Genomic DNA, 14,320 nt, shown 5'->3' with positions numbered 1-14,320 from the left:
AACATACTCACCTTTATATAGAGGAGGATTCGAATTCAAAATGATTCAAAGTCGAAGATTCAAACTAATTTAGAGAAAGATAAATTGTTATATGCAATTTAAAATTCAATGACGAGATCAACCAAATTCGGAATAAGAAAATCCTAATAGACGCACTTTACAAACAACTAAAAGGAGCATCAGACCTACGAATGATGCACGCAATAAAATTTACAATTGAAGCTCTTTGACTTCTCTCTATGAAAATGTTTGACTTGAGAGTCGGAATGGGCCCGGATCACGAAGGGTCATTGGTTATTGTCTTACAGGTACGAAGGTTCACCATCCACTCACTCATTGGGATCAACAGTCACTCCTTGGGATCAAGTGTCGACGTGTCAGTTGTGTAGAAAATTGCGTCGACAATAAGACTAGCACTCTAACCAACTAAATTACAAATTTTTTGTGCTTGAACCCAGATTTCGAGCATATAACTTATGTTCAAGTTTGATTTAATTCGAGCCAGACAAATTTGATCATCTGAACCAGACATAATTTTGCTTCCCCTAGATGATTGCTACAATTTTTACAATGTTATATGTATCACAATTTATCCAAAACGGTTTAAAATGAGTAAAATAAATTAGGGAGTAACCATTTTTCTTTAAACAATGTTGTATCATGTATGAGTGTATGACATCACAATTCACAATATATCTATCAGGAAACGACACCGTTGCACCCGAATTCCACACGACCGAATGACTTGTGTTAAGTCTGAGCAAACAAACGTCCCACTCGCAGAGAGAGATGCAGGCCGTGAGAGGTGGAATTCGAGCTTTCAAATGGCATTGTCACAGTCACCGTCGCTTACAGCGGAGCTTCAACAGTGTTATCGCTGTGCTGGTACTAATCGGAGGAGCTAGGGTTTACTCGCAAACAGCACCGTATTTTTCTTTCCGACAAAGCAGAAGTGACTTCTCGCGTTTCAGATCTCCTCAAATCCATTGTAGTTATTGATCCTGCCAAGGTACTCCTTCTTTTATTTTCTGATGCTTTTTTAATCTCTATCTCGTGATTGCGTTTGGCTGCCGAGAGAAAAAATTCACAAGAGAGGAAGGAATTAGAATTTTGATGACAACGTAGATAAGATACTTCTTGAACTGCGTGGGGTTAGATCCTTTCTGTTTGCAGGATCAAATCGGTTTGCTGTTGCAATGCGTCTCTACAGGTTTTAGATGTCTAGGTTGAACATTTTTGTAGGCCGTCATTGTTGGAGTCTGCTTGATCTTGTTTGTTTACTCTGATCAGTGGTGGTGTGACCTATGCGTTTGAATTTTTTAGTGAATTGCTCCATCAAACTCTATAAACAACATCCTAAGTTGTTCACTGCAGGACTAAAGAGTATGTATACCACTTTGCCATTAATGGAGTAATACTTATTTAGGCTTATGATGTAGGATGCTTCAGAATGTTGGCAACATATAGCTGATTGATGAAGCGATCAAACTTAATGTTATTTCTTATGTGCCAGATTTGAGTAGGAAATTAAATGAAACTCTAAATCATAATAAAAGAATCAATTGTAGAAGAATCTAGGCATCCTCATTTTTCATACCCTCATCTTTCAGCAGCTATTTTACTCCGACTTGTTGTTTGATTGGCATTTCGCCTTTGAAGAGGATGTCCTGATAATCAAAATAAAAAAATAGATGTTTTAATTCATTAATTAATGGAGCTTTGATTTTTCTAAATCAGCAAGTTGATTATGGAAGAAGATAAGAAATAACGTTTTTTTTTTGTATCTTCTTTACCTTATAATATTCCTTTCTTGTAATACTGGTTCTATTCTTTCATTTGCTTATGCATTTGAAGAATCAGTTGGACTTGCTTTGTCTATTTAGGCTCTGTTTTGGTTTACAAGAATCACTAGGGAAGCGGAAAAGGGGGCAAAAAACAGGGTCTAGAAACACTGGCACTGAAGGAGTATACGGAGATGTCTAATAAAAAAGCAATACTAGAAAACACCTTTTGACACTAATCATAGGTGGTGAAATTGAAACGAGTTGGAAGCTGAGTATTTAGCACAGGCAGATCTGTCTATGGTCAGCGAGGAGTCAAAGTATTTTAGTGTCATCTAGTTGGTGGTTGATGGAGGTGATAGCACAACCAATTCAATGTTTGCAAGTGCTACCCGAAGTTTGCTTTCCAGATTTTTTTTACTTTTCTCACCAATCAATATGGTGGTGGCTTGCAAAATTTTTTCATGTGGTTAATCAAAGGCACATTAGGTGCAGTTTTATATCCCCTTAAGTCTCAACATTTTTCTGTGGATACATAATGCATTACAGTTGTTTAATGTCATATGTGCTTTCGTCTTTCTTTTTGCAATTGTAGATTTGATGCTTAAATTTTTACAAGGAATAATTTTGCTTCTTCGATGTACAAGTGTGGATAAAAGTATTATGGTTTGACGTGGATTTTGGATATAGAACTTATATTGGTTGAGTTATGAGACTCCAACTGGAATCAACCTGTAAAGAAGTGCTAAATCATTTCATGCTTAGTCCCACAATGGGTAAATGAACAGGAAAGATAATCAAACATGGGAAGCAGCCTGTGAGAAAAAAAATTCAGTGTTGTTTTAATTTCATTCTAATCATTTTTATTTTGGTGAGGTATGTAATGTAGTATTGCAACATGGGTAGACCGGGGCTATTTATGGTTTGTGGTTGTTTTCGACATTGACACTTGAACCTTAAGTCCTTAACCCTTGCCCTTTCTTCTGGTTATCCCTGTGATGGTGCTTTTTTTTTAGGGTTTAGGGGGAATGGATCAAAATATGAAATTGGTAGTTTATTTTAGATTTTCTAAAATTACTCCAGACCGGATACTGAACTAGTAAGAATGAGTATTCCAACTCGACTGCAGGCAATAGCTTTTTAGCGGGTAGATATATAGAACCAGATTGGAAATTCATTTCATGTTGGTTCGTTTTCCTGTCTGGTTTTAATGGTAATTGGTAGCTTGGTCTCTACAGTAGTAAACTCATTGACTCAAAACGAGGTTTAGCCGTTTATCCTCTTCCCTTTTGCTGTTTCCTTTCTCCTTCCCTGAATATAATGTTGTCTCTAGGATTGTTACACCACCGACTTCCAAAAAGGCAAAAAGAATGTCCCAGAAAGGGCAGGCAATTACTGTTCTTAAAGCGCATACCATTGCCAATACATACATACATATATATACATACATATATATATATACATACACATATATATATACACACACACATATATATATCACTATTCAAATCCCGGGATAACAATTTGTTCATTATCAGTAGTATTTATCATATGGTGTGTCAAGTTTGCCTTTTTGGACCATGTTTAAAGGAAGAATACCATGAAAATTTTCAGATTTGGGGGTTTCGTAATTCGTTTAAAATTAGGGTTTATAATTGAAATACTTTACAATGGTTTGAGAAGTGTATCATGTCATACAATATTTTTGCCGTTTGTCGATTTGAATTGTAGATTTTAGAGATGCAGAGCCCTCAAATTCAAAATGTTTGGCTTTGAAATCATTAGTTCATATCATATCTCATAGAATTTCTCGACTCCATCTGTAAGGTTCAATTGTTTTTGTAAGCAACGGGTAAATACTTCTAGGAAAAACGGAAAAAAGAAAAAGACTCCTAGATAGGGGCAAATAAGAAAATGTTTGTGAAAATGTTGAATGTTTAGGGAACTTTATGGTATACATATGTGTTTATTATAATAATGACTTTGGGTCATAAAATAAATTATTTAATCCATGTAACATAAAGATCCCTTGTTATGAGTTCTGCCATCTGTTAGCAAGCATACACTTTTTCTAATTTAATTGGAAGCTGTTATTTTGTTTGTATTTGTAATTAAACAAATCAAAAAAACATAATGGCAATACGATTGGCCATTTGATTTCTAGTTTTTTAAAAATGATTTTGGTAGGCTGCCACGTAAAATCTGTTTGTAGGGGTTACGGTAAAAGACCGTATTTGAAGTGGAACCCTTTAAGACCACACAGAGACCAGCCAAAAGGTTCGGTCAAATTTCATCGTCCCAGAACACCATCCACTTTCAATGGCGTGTAAATAGCTTTGGCCTTCGGGTGCTTCTTGATATGAATTTAATTGCAAGCGCACAAATCGCATAAGTAATAAAGAGGTGAGTAAATTATCGTTTCCACTAGGGATGTGTTGGCAATAGAAATCAATGTCAAACTAGTAGCAACTATGCAAATTGGGGAACGGTTTTGCGGTTTGTTTTGATTTTTAACTAAACTAATTAAAAAGAACAAAGACAAATCAAACACAAGTGTGAAATCAAGGATGGAAAGCACTAGGGTACTTAACGTCACCTCACCTATCCAATTCAATTCCCTTGGTCCCTTAATCCCTAATTCCTTTCTCTATAACGACAATCGATTTCCCAACCTATTCAATGTTCTATTCCTAGATACATCAAACGTATTTTCAACATAAATCCCTGTTATTCCTAACAATGGATTAATATATCAAAAACCCATTAAGAACTATGGAAATCATTTAGCGATTGCATAAGCCACAAACCTATATTCCTATGGTTCATGCACCTTATGTCATCTATGGCTTGAGCCAAACCCTAGATATCTCCTTCCGGTCTCAATCTAGGCAGCAAATCAATTGAATGATGGCCAAACATTCAAAAGCATTAATCACACTCATAGACAATCAAGAGAGAGAGAAATCAAGAAATAAGGAAACCAAGTTTATTGAATCTTCAAGGTTTGGTTACATTAAGTCCCTAGTAAGAAATCTAGCCACTCATGGAAGCAAAATACATCATTAAACAAAGGAAATCAACCATAGAAACTAGGATAGAAAAGGAGAGAGAAAACCCCCTTGTAGACCCTCTTCTTCTCCAAGCTTCAATAGTGGCTCCAAGCTCTCCAATGGTGATAGAATGAAAAACCATCCAAGAACTCCAAACTCCCCTCCAAAACCCTCTCTTATGTCCTTTTATACTTCTCCAAACTCTTATGTCGTTTTTAAAACAAGTTGGGGTCGTTTTGGCTTAGAAACACGTGAATTCGGGTCTTTTCCGTGAAACTGCGCAGTGCTGTGAATAGTACTCCGATCGATCTGGAATAGTCCGATCATCGGAAATACAATCTGTCTCGATGATATTTTTAGGTGTTTTGGCAGGTCCGATCGATCGGCCATATTCCCGATCGATCGGAAATCAGTACTGGGCTCCAAATTTTCATTTTGCACTCTTTTCCTCCCTTTCTTGCCTTGACACCTACAATATGCAAATATAGCTTTCTTAGGCAATATTAACTCTTAATCAACTCAAAATGGGATGAACTTATGTGTAAAGGATGTGCAAATGTATGTATATATTTGACACATCACTTCTCTACCGCCCGGGGGGGTTGGGGTGGTTAAACCAGCTCACGTATAGGGTTCAATGCATTTGCTAACCCATAAATAATGTTCAAAAAAAGAAAATCATCATTAGCCATCAAGGAATTGATATTATAAGGCATGATTAAATATGACCTCAGTAAAGTAGAAACTCTTTTAAAGGCTTTTTATATTGATGAAGTCATGGGCAGGTTAAAACAAAAGACGGGGCTTTCATATCACGTGTCAAGCATCACCCGGACAAAAAGCAAAAACTACTTTGTGATGTGATGAAATCATCTCTCTTTCTCTCTCTAGATAAATAAAGGGTTATAGTATTAGATTGGGTGCGGCTCGTAAACTTTTATGCGATCCGAATCACTTAATTTATTCGATTTAGATTAAATTAAATTTGAACATAAATTATATGTTTAAAATTCAGATTCAAACATAATTTTTTGTTCAATTTAAAACTAGATCCATGTTTAAACACAAAATTTTTATCCAATTTACTTATTCGAACTCTATCTCAAATTATGTTATTGTTCGATTTATTTGTTTGAATTTAAATCAATCCAAAATTGATCAATTAAGTATGTCTGAAATTCAATCCGAATTAAGGTCTAGATATGTAAGTATTCATGAATTCTCCTATGTGGACCAAAAAGTGTGGATCAAGTTTGTGAACTAAAATCCAATGGTTGTAATAAACTACAACATAAATGGAGACCACACATTTATTATAAGACTCACCACATCTATAGTTGAAAAATAAATCCACAAACTTGATCCACACTTTTGATCCACATAAGAGAATTTCTATGCGTAAATACTTACTGTTATTCAACCCAAAATCGACCTGAAAGCAAATTTTAGCCACCTCTAAGATTGGCCGATTGGTCTGTATAATTCGTATCTATAGGAAACATAGGATGATCGTGATGACGGTTTTGACCTTTTGGGTACTCGTGAATGCCAGTTATATCATTATATGTATAGGTGGCCATGCAAAATCTATTGAGCACTGCCACACACATTTATGAAAAACACAACTTCTAATCCCGTAAATCATGAAACCTAAATTTTTATTCCACTTAAAATTTCTGCAAAAAGTACAAATTTTTTTAGAAGAGACCCATTATGATCACTTATGAGAGACTGCCATCATTGGCTGTTTCAAAGCATATTAATAACCCTAACTAAATTACTCACCCTTGGACAGACCCCTTTTGCAACCCTATTTTTAGGTTACCTGATCCTACTTTGAATAATAGATGTACCACCAAATTAACCCTCTCCTTGGGAAGAAGTCGCAGCCCAGCAGGTAAACCCCCACCCCCCTTGACTTCAATTTTTATGGCAGACTCACAAATATCTTTAAGATTCTTGCTTTTTATTAGTCAAGTGTCTCCTATTTGCACGGTTACCTGGTTTATATAAAATAAAGAGGATGGTTTGTTTTACAGGGAAACTTTTTACGAGGGGAGTAAGATTTGAAACCTTGACTTCACTCAATAGAAATTCAAAAGATAGCCAACAAGATTCTGCCACTCTAACTTGGTTGGAAGACTAGACTATTCAAAGCGCATAATATCATATAAAGTTCTACTTGTCCCAACAATTGGATCCCAATGATAATGATCATGTGGAGTCCATCACATATTTTTTAAATATGGATCACTAAAATCCTAATTGTTGGAAGAAATATCATTTTCGTATTACATATTACTACACCAACATACAAAAAACTTATATGATTGGAAGATGGAATTTTCAACGTGAAGGACCCCCCACCCTACAAACTAGGTTAAAATTTCACTGACAGCATGGGCATGGTTAATGGCAGAAGAAATCATTTTGTTTGTGGAAAAACCATGAGCTTTCTTGAAAGTCTAGGAAAGAAATGTCCAATATGTAGGTTTATGGAAAAACAGCCTTAGGAAGAAGTAGGGGTGATAAAAAATGGATTTCAATTTGATTTTAGAGAGGACAATAATATGGGTTTATGAAATATTTATATGTCCGAACCTTAAATCGGATTCAATTTCAAACGTACTTTTTTTTTTTGAGAAACAAACGTACTTAATTGATCAAATCCAGATTGGTTTAAATTTATGTGTTTGAACCTAGACTCAATTTTAAATTGGATAAAAAATTTATGTTTGAATCCAAATTTCAGACATATAACTTATGTCTAAATTTGATTTAATCCGAGTCGGATAAATTCGATTATCCGAACTGGATAGAGTTTTATCACCCCTATTAGCAAGCCATCCAACATACGTGTCCCATTCACACAGGGATTGTGCCTGTCTAATGAATCATACAGTAGATTGTTCTACTGCAAAATATTATTTAACTTCCCACTTAATTGGTAAAGTAGTCGCCATACTTAAGAACTTACGGCTAGCTGTCTCTGTTAAAACGAGACACGATGAAGTGAAAACTGCTAGTAGTGAAAGTAGAAAGGTGCAAACATAATAATCACACAGCAATAAGAGGATGTAATTATAATACTACCACAGAAAGAAAAATAAGGTAGATATAGCGAAGAAGTTTAGGTTTTCTCAAAGAAATTGTTGCTACAAAAGCTGCCAGTTGAGTGAATTAGTTATGAAAAATGTTGAAATAGGGTTCAGGGCAATCATTCACTGCAGCAAAAAAGAGGAAAACTAATAATTACATTGAGTTAAGATCTGATTGGTTATCTTGTAGAACATTTAATTTAATTTTTTTTTATTTTCACTAATCACATTGCCAATACTTACATATATTATAAAATTTGTAATCACGACACCTATCAAAACTTAGTATTCCAATTATGCGTGATAAACTTCCTACTAAAATTGCACTACATTGAAACCAAACGGAACCTAAACACTCCATAAAATAGGGTTCATATGGACGAAGTCCACGAGGGGCACCAAATCTAGTTGAGAATTATACCATAAACCAATCAAAACTCCACCCCCGTCTATGTCATGCATTTCTCATGTTAATGCACTCATAACACATGAGGGTTGAGGCTGGCCCAACTCACATCCAACCCTTCTCACTCCATGATTTCTAGCTCATCCTATGAGGCAGCAATGCCTAATCTATGATACTCTTGCCATAATTATGATTCTAATAAACAGAACATAATCAATAATCCAACAGTCAAGCAGGGGCATTTTAGTAATTTTCTCACACATAAACCATGTATCATAGTCTAAACTCTAATTTCATTTTGTCATAAAACACACACACACGAAAAAGATACAAGTCAAGTGAGTACTATATTTATTTTGTATTTTAATCATTTATACAAATCTAACGATCTATCATTTGTCCGAAACAAAAATCAAATTAACATAAAAAAGACATAATAATTCTGAACCATTAGATATAAATTTAAAACTTTCTATGTCTTTCACGATGAATTTGATTTTTGTTTTGAACAAAAAATATATCGTTGAATTCCTTAAAAAAATACTACACATAATTTTTTTGTTTTGTTATTTTTAAAAATAATATAAATGCTTCAAATTGTTACAACGGGGCTGCTATAATTTTATTTACAATAGCTCCCCGGCACCTAATTCCCAGTACACCCTTTAGATATAACTTGGGAGGTGACCCTAAAAAAGTAGACTTTAACTGTTGAAAACAATGACAACTACGAGTGAGCATGTAACAACAGAAACTAGCGGGAAAATATGAGCAATCTAAGCACAAAACCGGCATTTCAGCAAGAGAGAGATTACGGCAAAAAAATGATTATTACCAACAGTTGCCAACCCAAGAAAATTATAGTTGGAAACTAGAAAACGAAAGGGTGAAGAAGTAAAACAAAAGACAATCGATGACGAGGGTGGCGGAGAGGGGAGGGCGGTGGTGATGATGGCGCAGACCAATCCGAACCATCATTGTGAATCTTTCGACTGTCTAGCCCCCCATCATTTTGCAAGCCCCCTAAAGCCAAAAATCACAATATTGGACCCCTCTAATACCAATAATGTCCCAAAATTCTATGACCAAAATGCCCACATGAAATCATTCACATGATGCCATTTCCTTGGCCATCATAAAAAACATTAAATCCTCAGCCTCTAGCCGGCCGCCTTCTATGCTTACACATGCATGATTGTTGTGTCAGGAGAGAGAAGCATGTTCCCCTCCACACCGTAAGTCTTGTTTCTTTCTCTCTCTATAATTCCCATCTCCAGCTTTTGCTCTATATATTAACGGTTTCATTTTTTCCTTTGTCCCTCACTTCATCACAAAGAGTTCTGTTTCTTAACATTACTGCTAGTAGTTGTTGCAGACCAGATAGCTTCCTCGGCCAAAGCTCTAACCAAACCATCTTCTAAAGGTGATCTTTTTTGGAAAGATCAAGAGAAAACAGAGCCCCCCCCCCCCCCCTTCTATCTCTCTCAACCTGTTCTTCAGCAGTTTTTTCTTTAACTAATGTGGGCAAGTTGATCTACATGGTACTAGAAAAATACTACTTCCCTAGTTTGTATTAGAACAGGAAGAGAAGCTCACCTCATTTTGAGAGAATGTCTGTTCATTGTGGATGTATTCTCTCCACCACTTCTTTTTCGTTGCTTCTCTCTGAGTTTTCTTTCTGTGATGAGTACTATGTTCTATTATCTTCTGCTTCCTTTTTCTTCTATCTTCTCAACTTTCGGTCATCAAGTCCTTTGCTTTAAGTAGGAACATTCTGTTTGTGCAAAACAAACAAGTCAACAAGTACACAAAGATCATATAATGGAAAACATAAGCACAAGGAAACTCTTGCAATGTGACTCTTTCTAAACTCTTATCATTTTTTCTTTCATGTTTAGGTAGCCAAAAGATAACCTTTTCTCGTTTCAATTCCGCAGCTGTTACTCCATCTAATCATCTCCCTTCTTTAATCTACCAACAATCTATTTTCTCTATTTTTGTCAGAGTGGTTTCGATATTCATTGTTCTTTGGTCTCCACCTGCACTGCTTTACTCTGTTGTTAGTGGTTTCTTCTTTTAACAAGCTGTCATAATTGCTCTTCATAATTCATTATAGGATTGTTTCTACATTTCACGTAGGAAATTTCATTCTGTAATAAAAGACTGTTCTTTATTTTTTACTCAATAAAGAATAATATTGTGATACTCTTATGTTGATACTGTTGTCCTTTTGGTTTCAGGGGTATTACAGGGAGTTTGAGACATGGACAGACTGAACTCAAACCTGTTCTTGCAGAATTGTAACATAATGAAAGAGAATGAGAAGCTAAGGAAGAAAGCACAGTCGCTCAACCAGGAGAATCAAGCCCTGCTATCTGAGCTGAAACAGAAACTTTCCAAGGGAAACTCGAAAGGCAATGCACAAAACACTATTAGTGACCTCAACGTTAGTTCCAGCTCCTATCCTTCCAATTCTAGCACAAACTGATCCTGCAGCCCCGTTAGATCTCATGGCCCCACCTAGGCATCTTTGCTTTTTTTTTTTTTGTTGTGTAAAACAATGTTAAAACAGTAGGAAGGGTCACTTTATAATTTGCATGTCATATCTTTCTTTTTGGGGGGGTTAAGATATGTATTTCTGAAATGCAAAGATGTATCTATCTGTATGTTGGAAGGGATATAATATTATTCTACCTCTAGACGTATCTCTCTCTTTTTCCTGTGTTTGTTGTGGCGGTGAGTGAATCAATATTTACAATAGTAGGCGAAAAAATGAATCATTCAATGGATAAATCTTCCTGTTGTACCCTACATAAATTTGGATGATAGTTGTTTCACAGTGAGAACTCTGAATCTTTGCCAGCATTAGTGAGTTTCTTTTAAGTTTCTGACATCTTTACTTTAATCTTCCACATTCTCTTTTATATCAACACATGGAGATGATCAAAGTTGAACGAAGAGGAACTAAGACATTTGATTCAATCACAAAGTATCCAATTTCCAAATTCAAATCCCAAATGTTACCATCTTTGATCCTAGTAATCCCTACCAGAGCCACTCAAAGAGCTAAGTTTAAGAGGAGTAATGCTTTGCATGGCCCAAAATTGAACCATATAAAATACCCAACGAAAAGGATACAAATACCCTTTATATATGAACATTGTCTTTTTCCGGGAAGAATCAACGAAACTAAAACTTAAAGGGGAGAAAAAAGAAACATTGGATGTTGTAAGATAAGGGGCGCTTTTCATTCTGATTCTTCTGCAGAGAGTGATGATGGGAAAATCTAATCAAAACAAACCGTCATCAAAGATTGAGAGGAGAAAGTCAATGATGTTTATAGTCGTCATAGGATATAATGGTTGACCGTTAAAGGACCAGTAATAAAATATGTCTAATCATAATCAAACATATCTAAAAACCCTACACACTTATTAGAGGCTACCAAATCCCGTCACAATATGTAAGTATGACGAAGACTAAGAAATGATGGAAAAAATCTTCTTTGGGAAGAACTAGACTACTAGAAGAGGATGAGCAGACGGGAGAACTCAGGCCACACACAGGGCCTTAATTTGTTCCTAGAATGAGCCTTCGGTCTCACAAAAGATCTGATGGATCTAAATTATGGCAATGATATCTTCATATGTTAAAGTCTAAGGGATTGTTAGGGTATTGTCACGTATCCCTTCTGTTCATTTACATATAATTTTAAATTTGCATCTTCAAGTGGTAATTTTAATTTTCAAATTGATGATTAATTTGTAAAGATGAGACAGATTAGTAAACCACAACCTCTAAAAAACGGAAGTAGCATCAATGTTGTTAAAAAAAAGCACACACACAGAAATGATATGTTGTAAGCAACATTGCAAATAGAATGAAGTAGATTGCTTAAAATTACAACACTAATATCCCTAGAATTCTCGTGCAAAAAGAAACATTTCAATGCAGTTCATAACCCTGGAAAGTGAAGGTTTAGCATTAGAGACAAACATAAGGGGAAGCAAGATAGTACCTGTTCACGAGAGCCGATGAAATCCAGAGTGTCGATGTGAAAGCTGAGCAGATGAGAAATATGTGGATCAAGCCTGCTCAATAAAAGATGCTTATTAGTTTACCTAAAACATAAAAATATGCTTATTAGTTTACCTAAAAACAGAATTCAACATTCTAATTGTGAACTAGAACCTGTGGATCCTAGCTAAGGATGCAGAAAACCACATAAAGAACACAGCACTAAGCTTTGTTCAACTGATGAATACAATTATACAAAGAAAGTCCATCAACAATTAGATAGAATTTTTGTAGACATATGCATGTCAGCAAAAGATATCAGCAAAACACACAACAACAAATCAAACACAAGTTGCAACTGATTATGGTTTTCCGCGCTTACCATATTTCTTTTCTCCACTCAAATCCATCGAAACATACAGTTATATAGCATGTACATACAGTTATACATATAAATTTCATCTACTTTGTGCTACTCCGTGGTTGCTATTGAACTGATGTTTCTCGCATTAACTGAAAAGGCCATATATACATTTTAGTATGAAGGCAACAGCTAATACTCATAGAACTAGTCATTGACGCTCTTTGAGGTGAAACAGCAATAATACTTTACATACAATGAATGCAAACAAAAATAATTCACAAATGTTTAACGACCGCGATATTCCTATCTATTCCAAATCTTAATCAATTAAACATATTTGTTAATTTTCTTTCTGACTAAGAAACACCTAATCAGTTAAACGCCAATTTGGAAAACAAGCTGAACTGGAAGAACCGTCAACATCTATTGTGCAGTTAAAGGCTTCAATTATTTCCAACTAATAAATGCCACAAAAACGTTAAATACTCTGCGGTTCAATCCACAAATACACAATAAATCATCTGATTTGATTGACATTAAAATTTTGCGGTCAATCAAAATGAAGGAAACACAGACTCTAATGAATAATGAATTAGTACCAGCTAGAACAAGATGGAAATAAGCATTACCTCCGATTACTGATATCCATTGAAATTCTTCAAGATTTGAGCATCAGCGTAATCTACAGAGGCGCTTGTGAGTTGTGATGTTTGGATGGGAAAACCGGAAGCATATGATCAATCAACAGATCAGTTATGAAAATTTTGTTTTCAATCAAAGTTAATGAAGGAAACATGGAAACTAATGAAACAGTACCAGCTATAACGAGATAGAAATAGGCACCACCTTCGATTACAGAGATCCATTCAAATTTCTCAAGGTTTGAGTATCAGAGGCGTTTGTGACTTCATTTGCATGATGAAAAACCGGCAAGAATATGATCAATCACAAGATCAGTCGCGAAAATTTTGTTGTTAATCAAAATGAAGGAAACACAGACTGAAGAATTACCAGCTATAACGAGTAGAAATAAGCATCGATTGCTGATATTCATACAAATTCCTCAAGATTTTAGCAACAGCGAGATACTGAGATTCGCAGATTCGCTCGCGACTTTGTTTGGATGATGAGAAAGCCCGCAAAAAAGCGGCTCAATCAACAGATCAGACGCGATTAAGGAAAGGAAACATATCAACTCAACAAAGGTAATCGAAATTTTGGGGGATTTAAAAAGAATTGGCGGCAAAGAAATTTTAAATTTGTAGTCGACCTCGGGTTTTCGCCGCCAACCGCCTGAAGGGATTTCGTTTTTGGTGGTTGAATGAAAATGGAGGAAAGATTAGAGCGCTAAGTTTTGTAGGGAAAACGCCCCGTTTTAAAAGAAGATGACATTCTAAATTGCAAATAAAAAAATAACCAAAACCAAAACAAAGAAACACGGATGCGGAAATCAAATATGGGGTCCCTTTGAGAGTGTGTTGTGTTTTTGACCTTCTACGATGAAATGAGGCCAATTGTGGTAGTGAAATAAAGTGAGCTGCAGTGATAAAAGATATTTGGCGCATCAATAAAAATATTGTAACTAGGTGAGGATAAAATTAAAT

General features: G+C 35.4%; 1 long non-coding RNA gene across 2 annotated transcripts; it reads right to left on the bottom strand.

Moving 5' to 3' along the window:
• Positions 1-5,242: 5,242 nt before the first annotated feature.
• LOC119998492 lies at positions 5,243-14,022 on the bottom strand. Of its 2 annotated transcripts, XR_005468271.1 has the most exons (6): positions 13,728-14,022; positions 13,533-13,621; positions 13,346-13,409; positions 12,354-12,426; positions 9,932-10,109; positions 5,243-5,300 (listed from the first exon to the last, which is right to left on the bottom strand). It is a non-coding gene; the product is annotated as an uncharacterized LOC119998492 (long non-coding RNA). The 2 variants fall into 2 exon arrangements; XR_005468270.1 differs by lacking the exon at positions 5,243-5,300 and having other exon boundaries at positions 9,782-10,109.
• Between the last annotated feature and the right edge of the window lie 298 nt (positions 14,023-14,320).

This window comes from Tripterygium wilfordii, chromosome 5 (assembly GCF_013401445.1).
Source record: "Tripterygium wilfordii isolate XIE 37 chromosome 5, ASM1340144v1, whole genome shotgun sequence".
Lineage (NCBI taxonomy): Eukaryota > Viridiplantae > Streptophyta > Magnoliopsida > Celastrales > Celastraceae > Tripterygium > Tripterygium wilfordii.
This window is presented reverse-complemented; position numbering and strand designations above follow the sequence as displayed.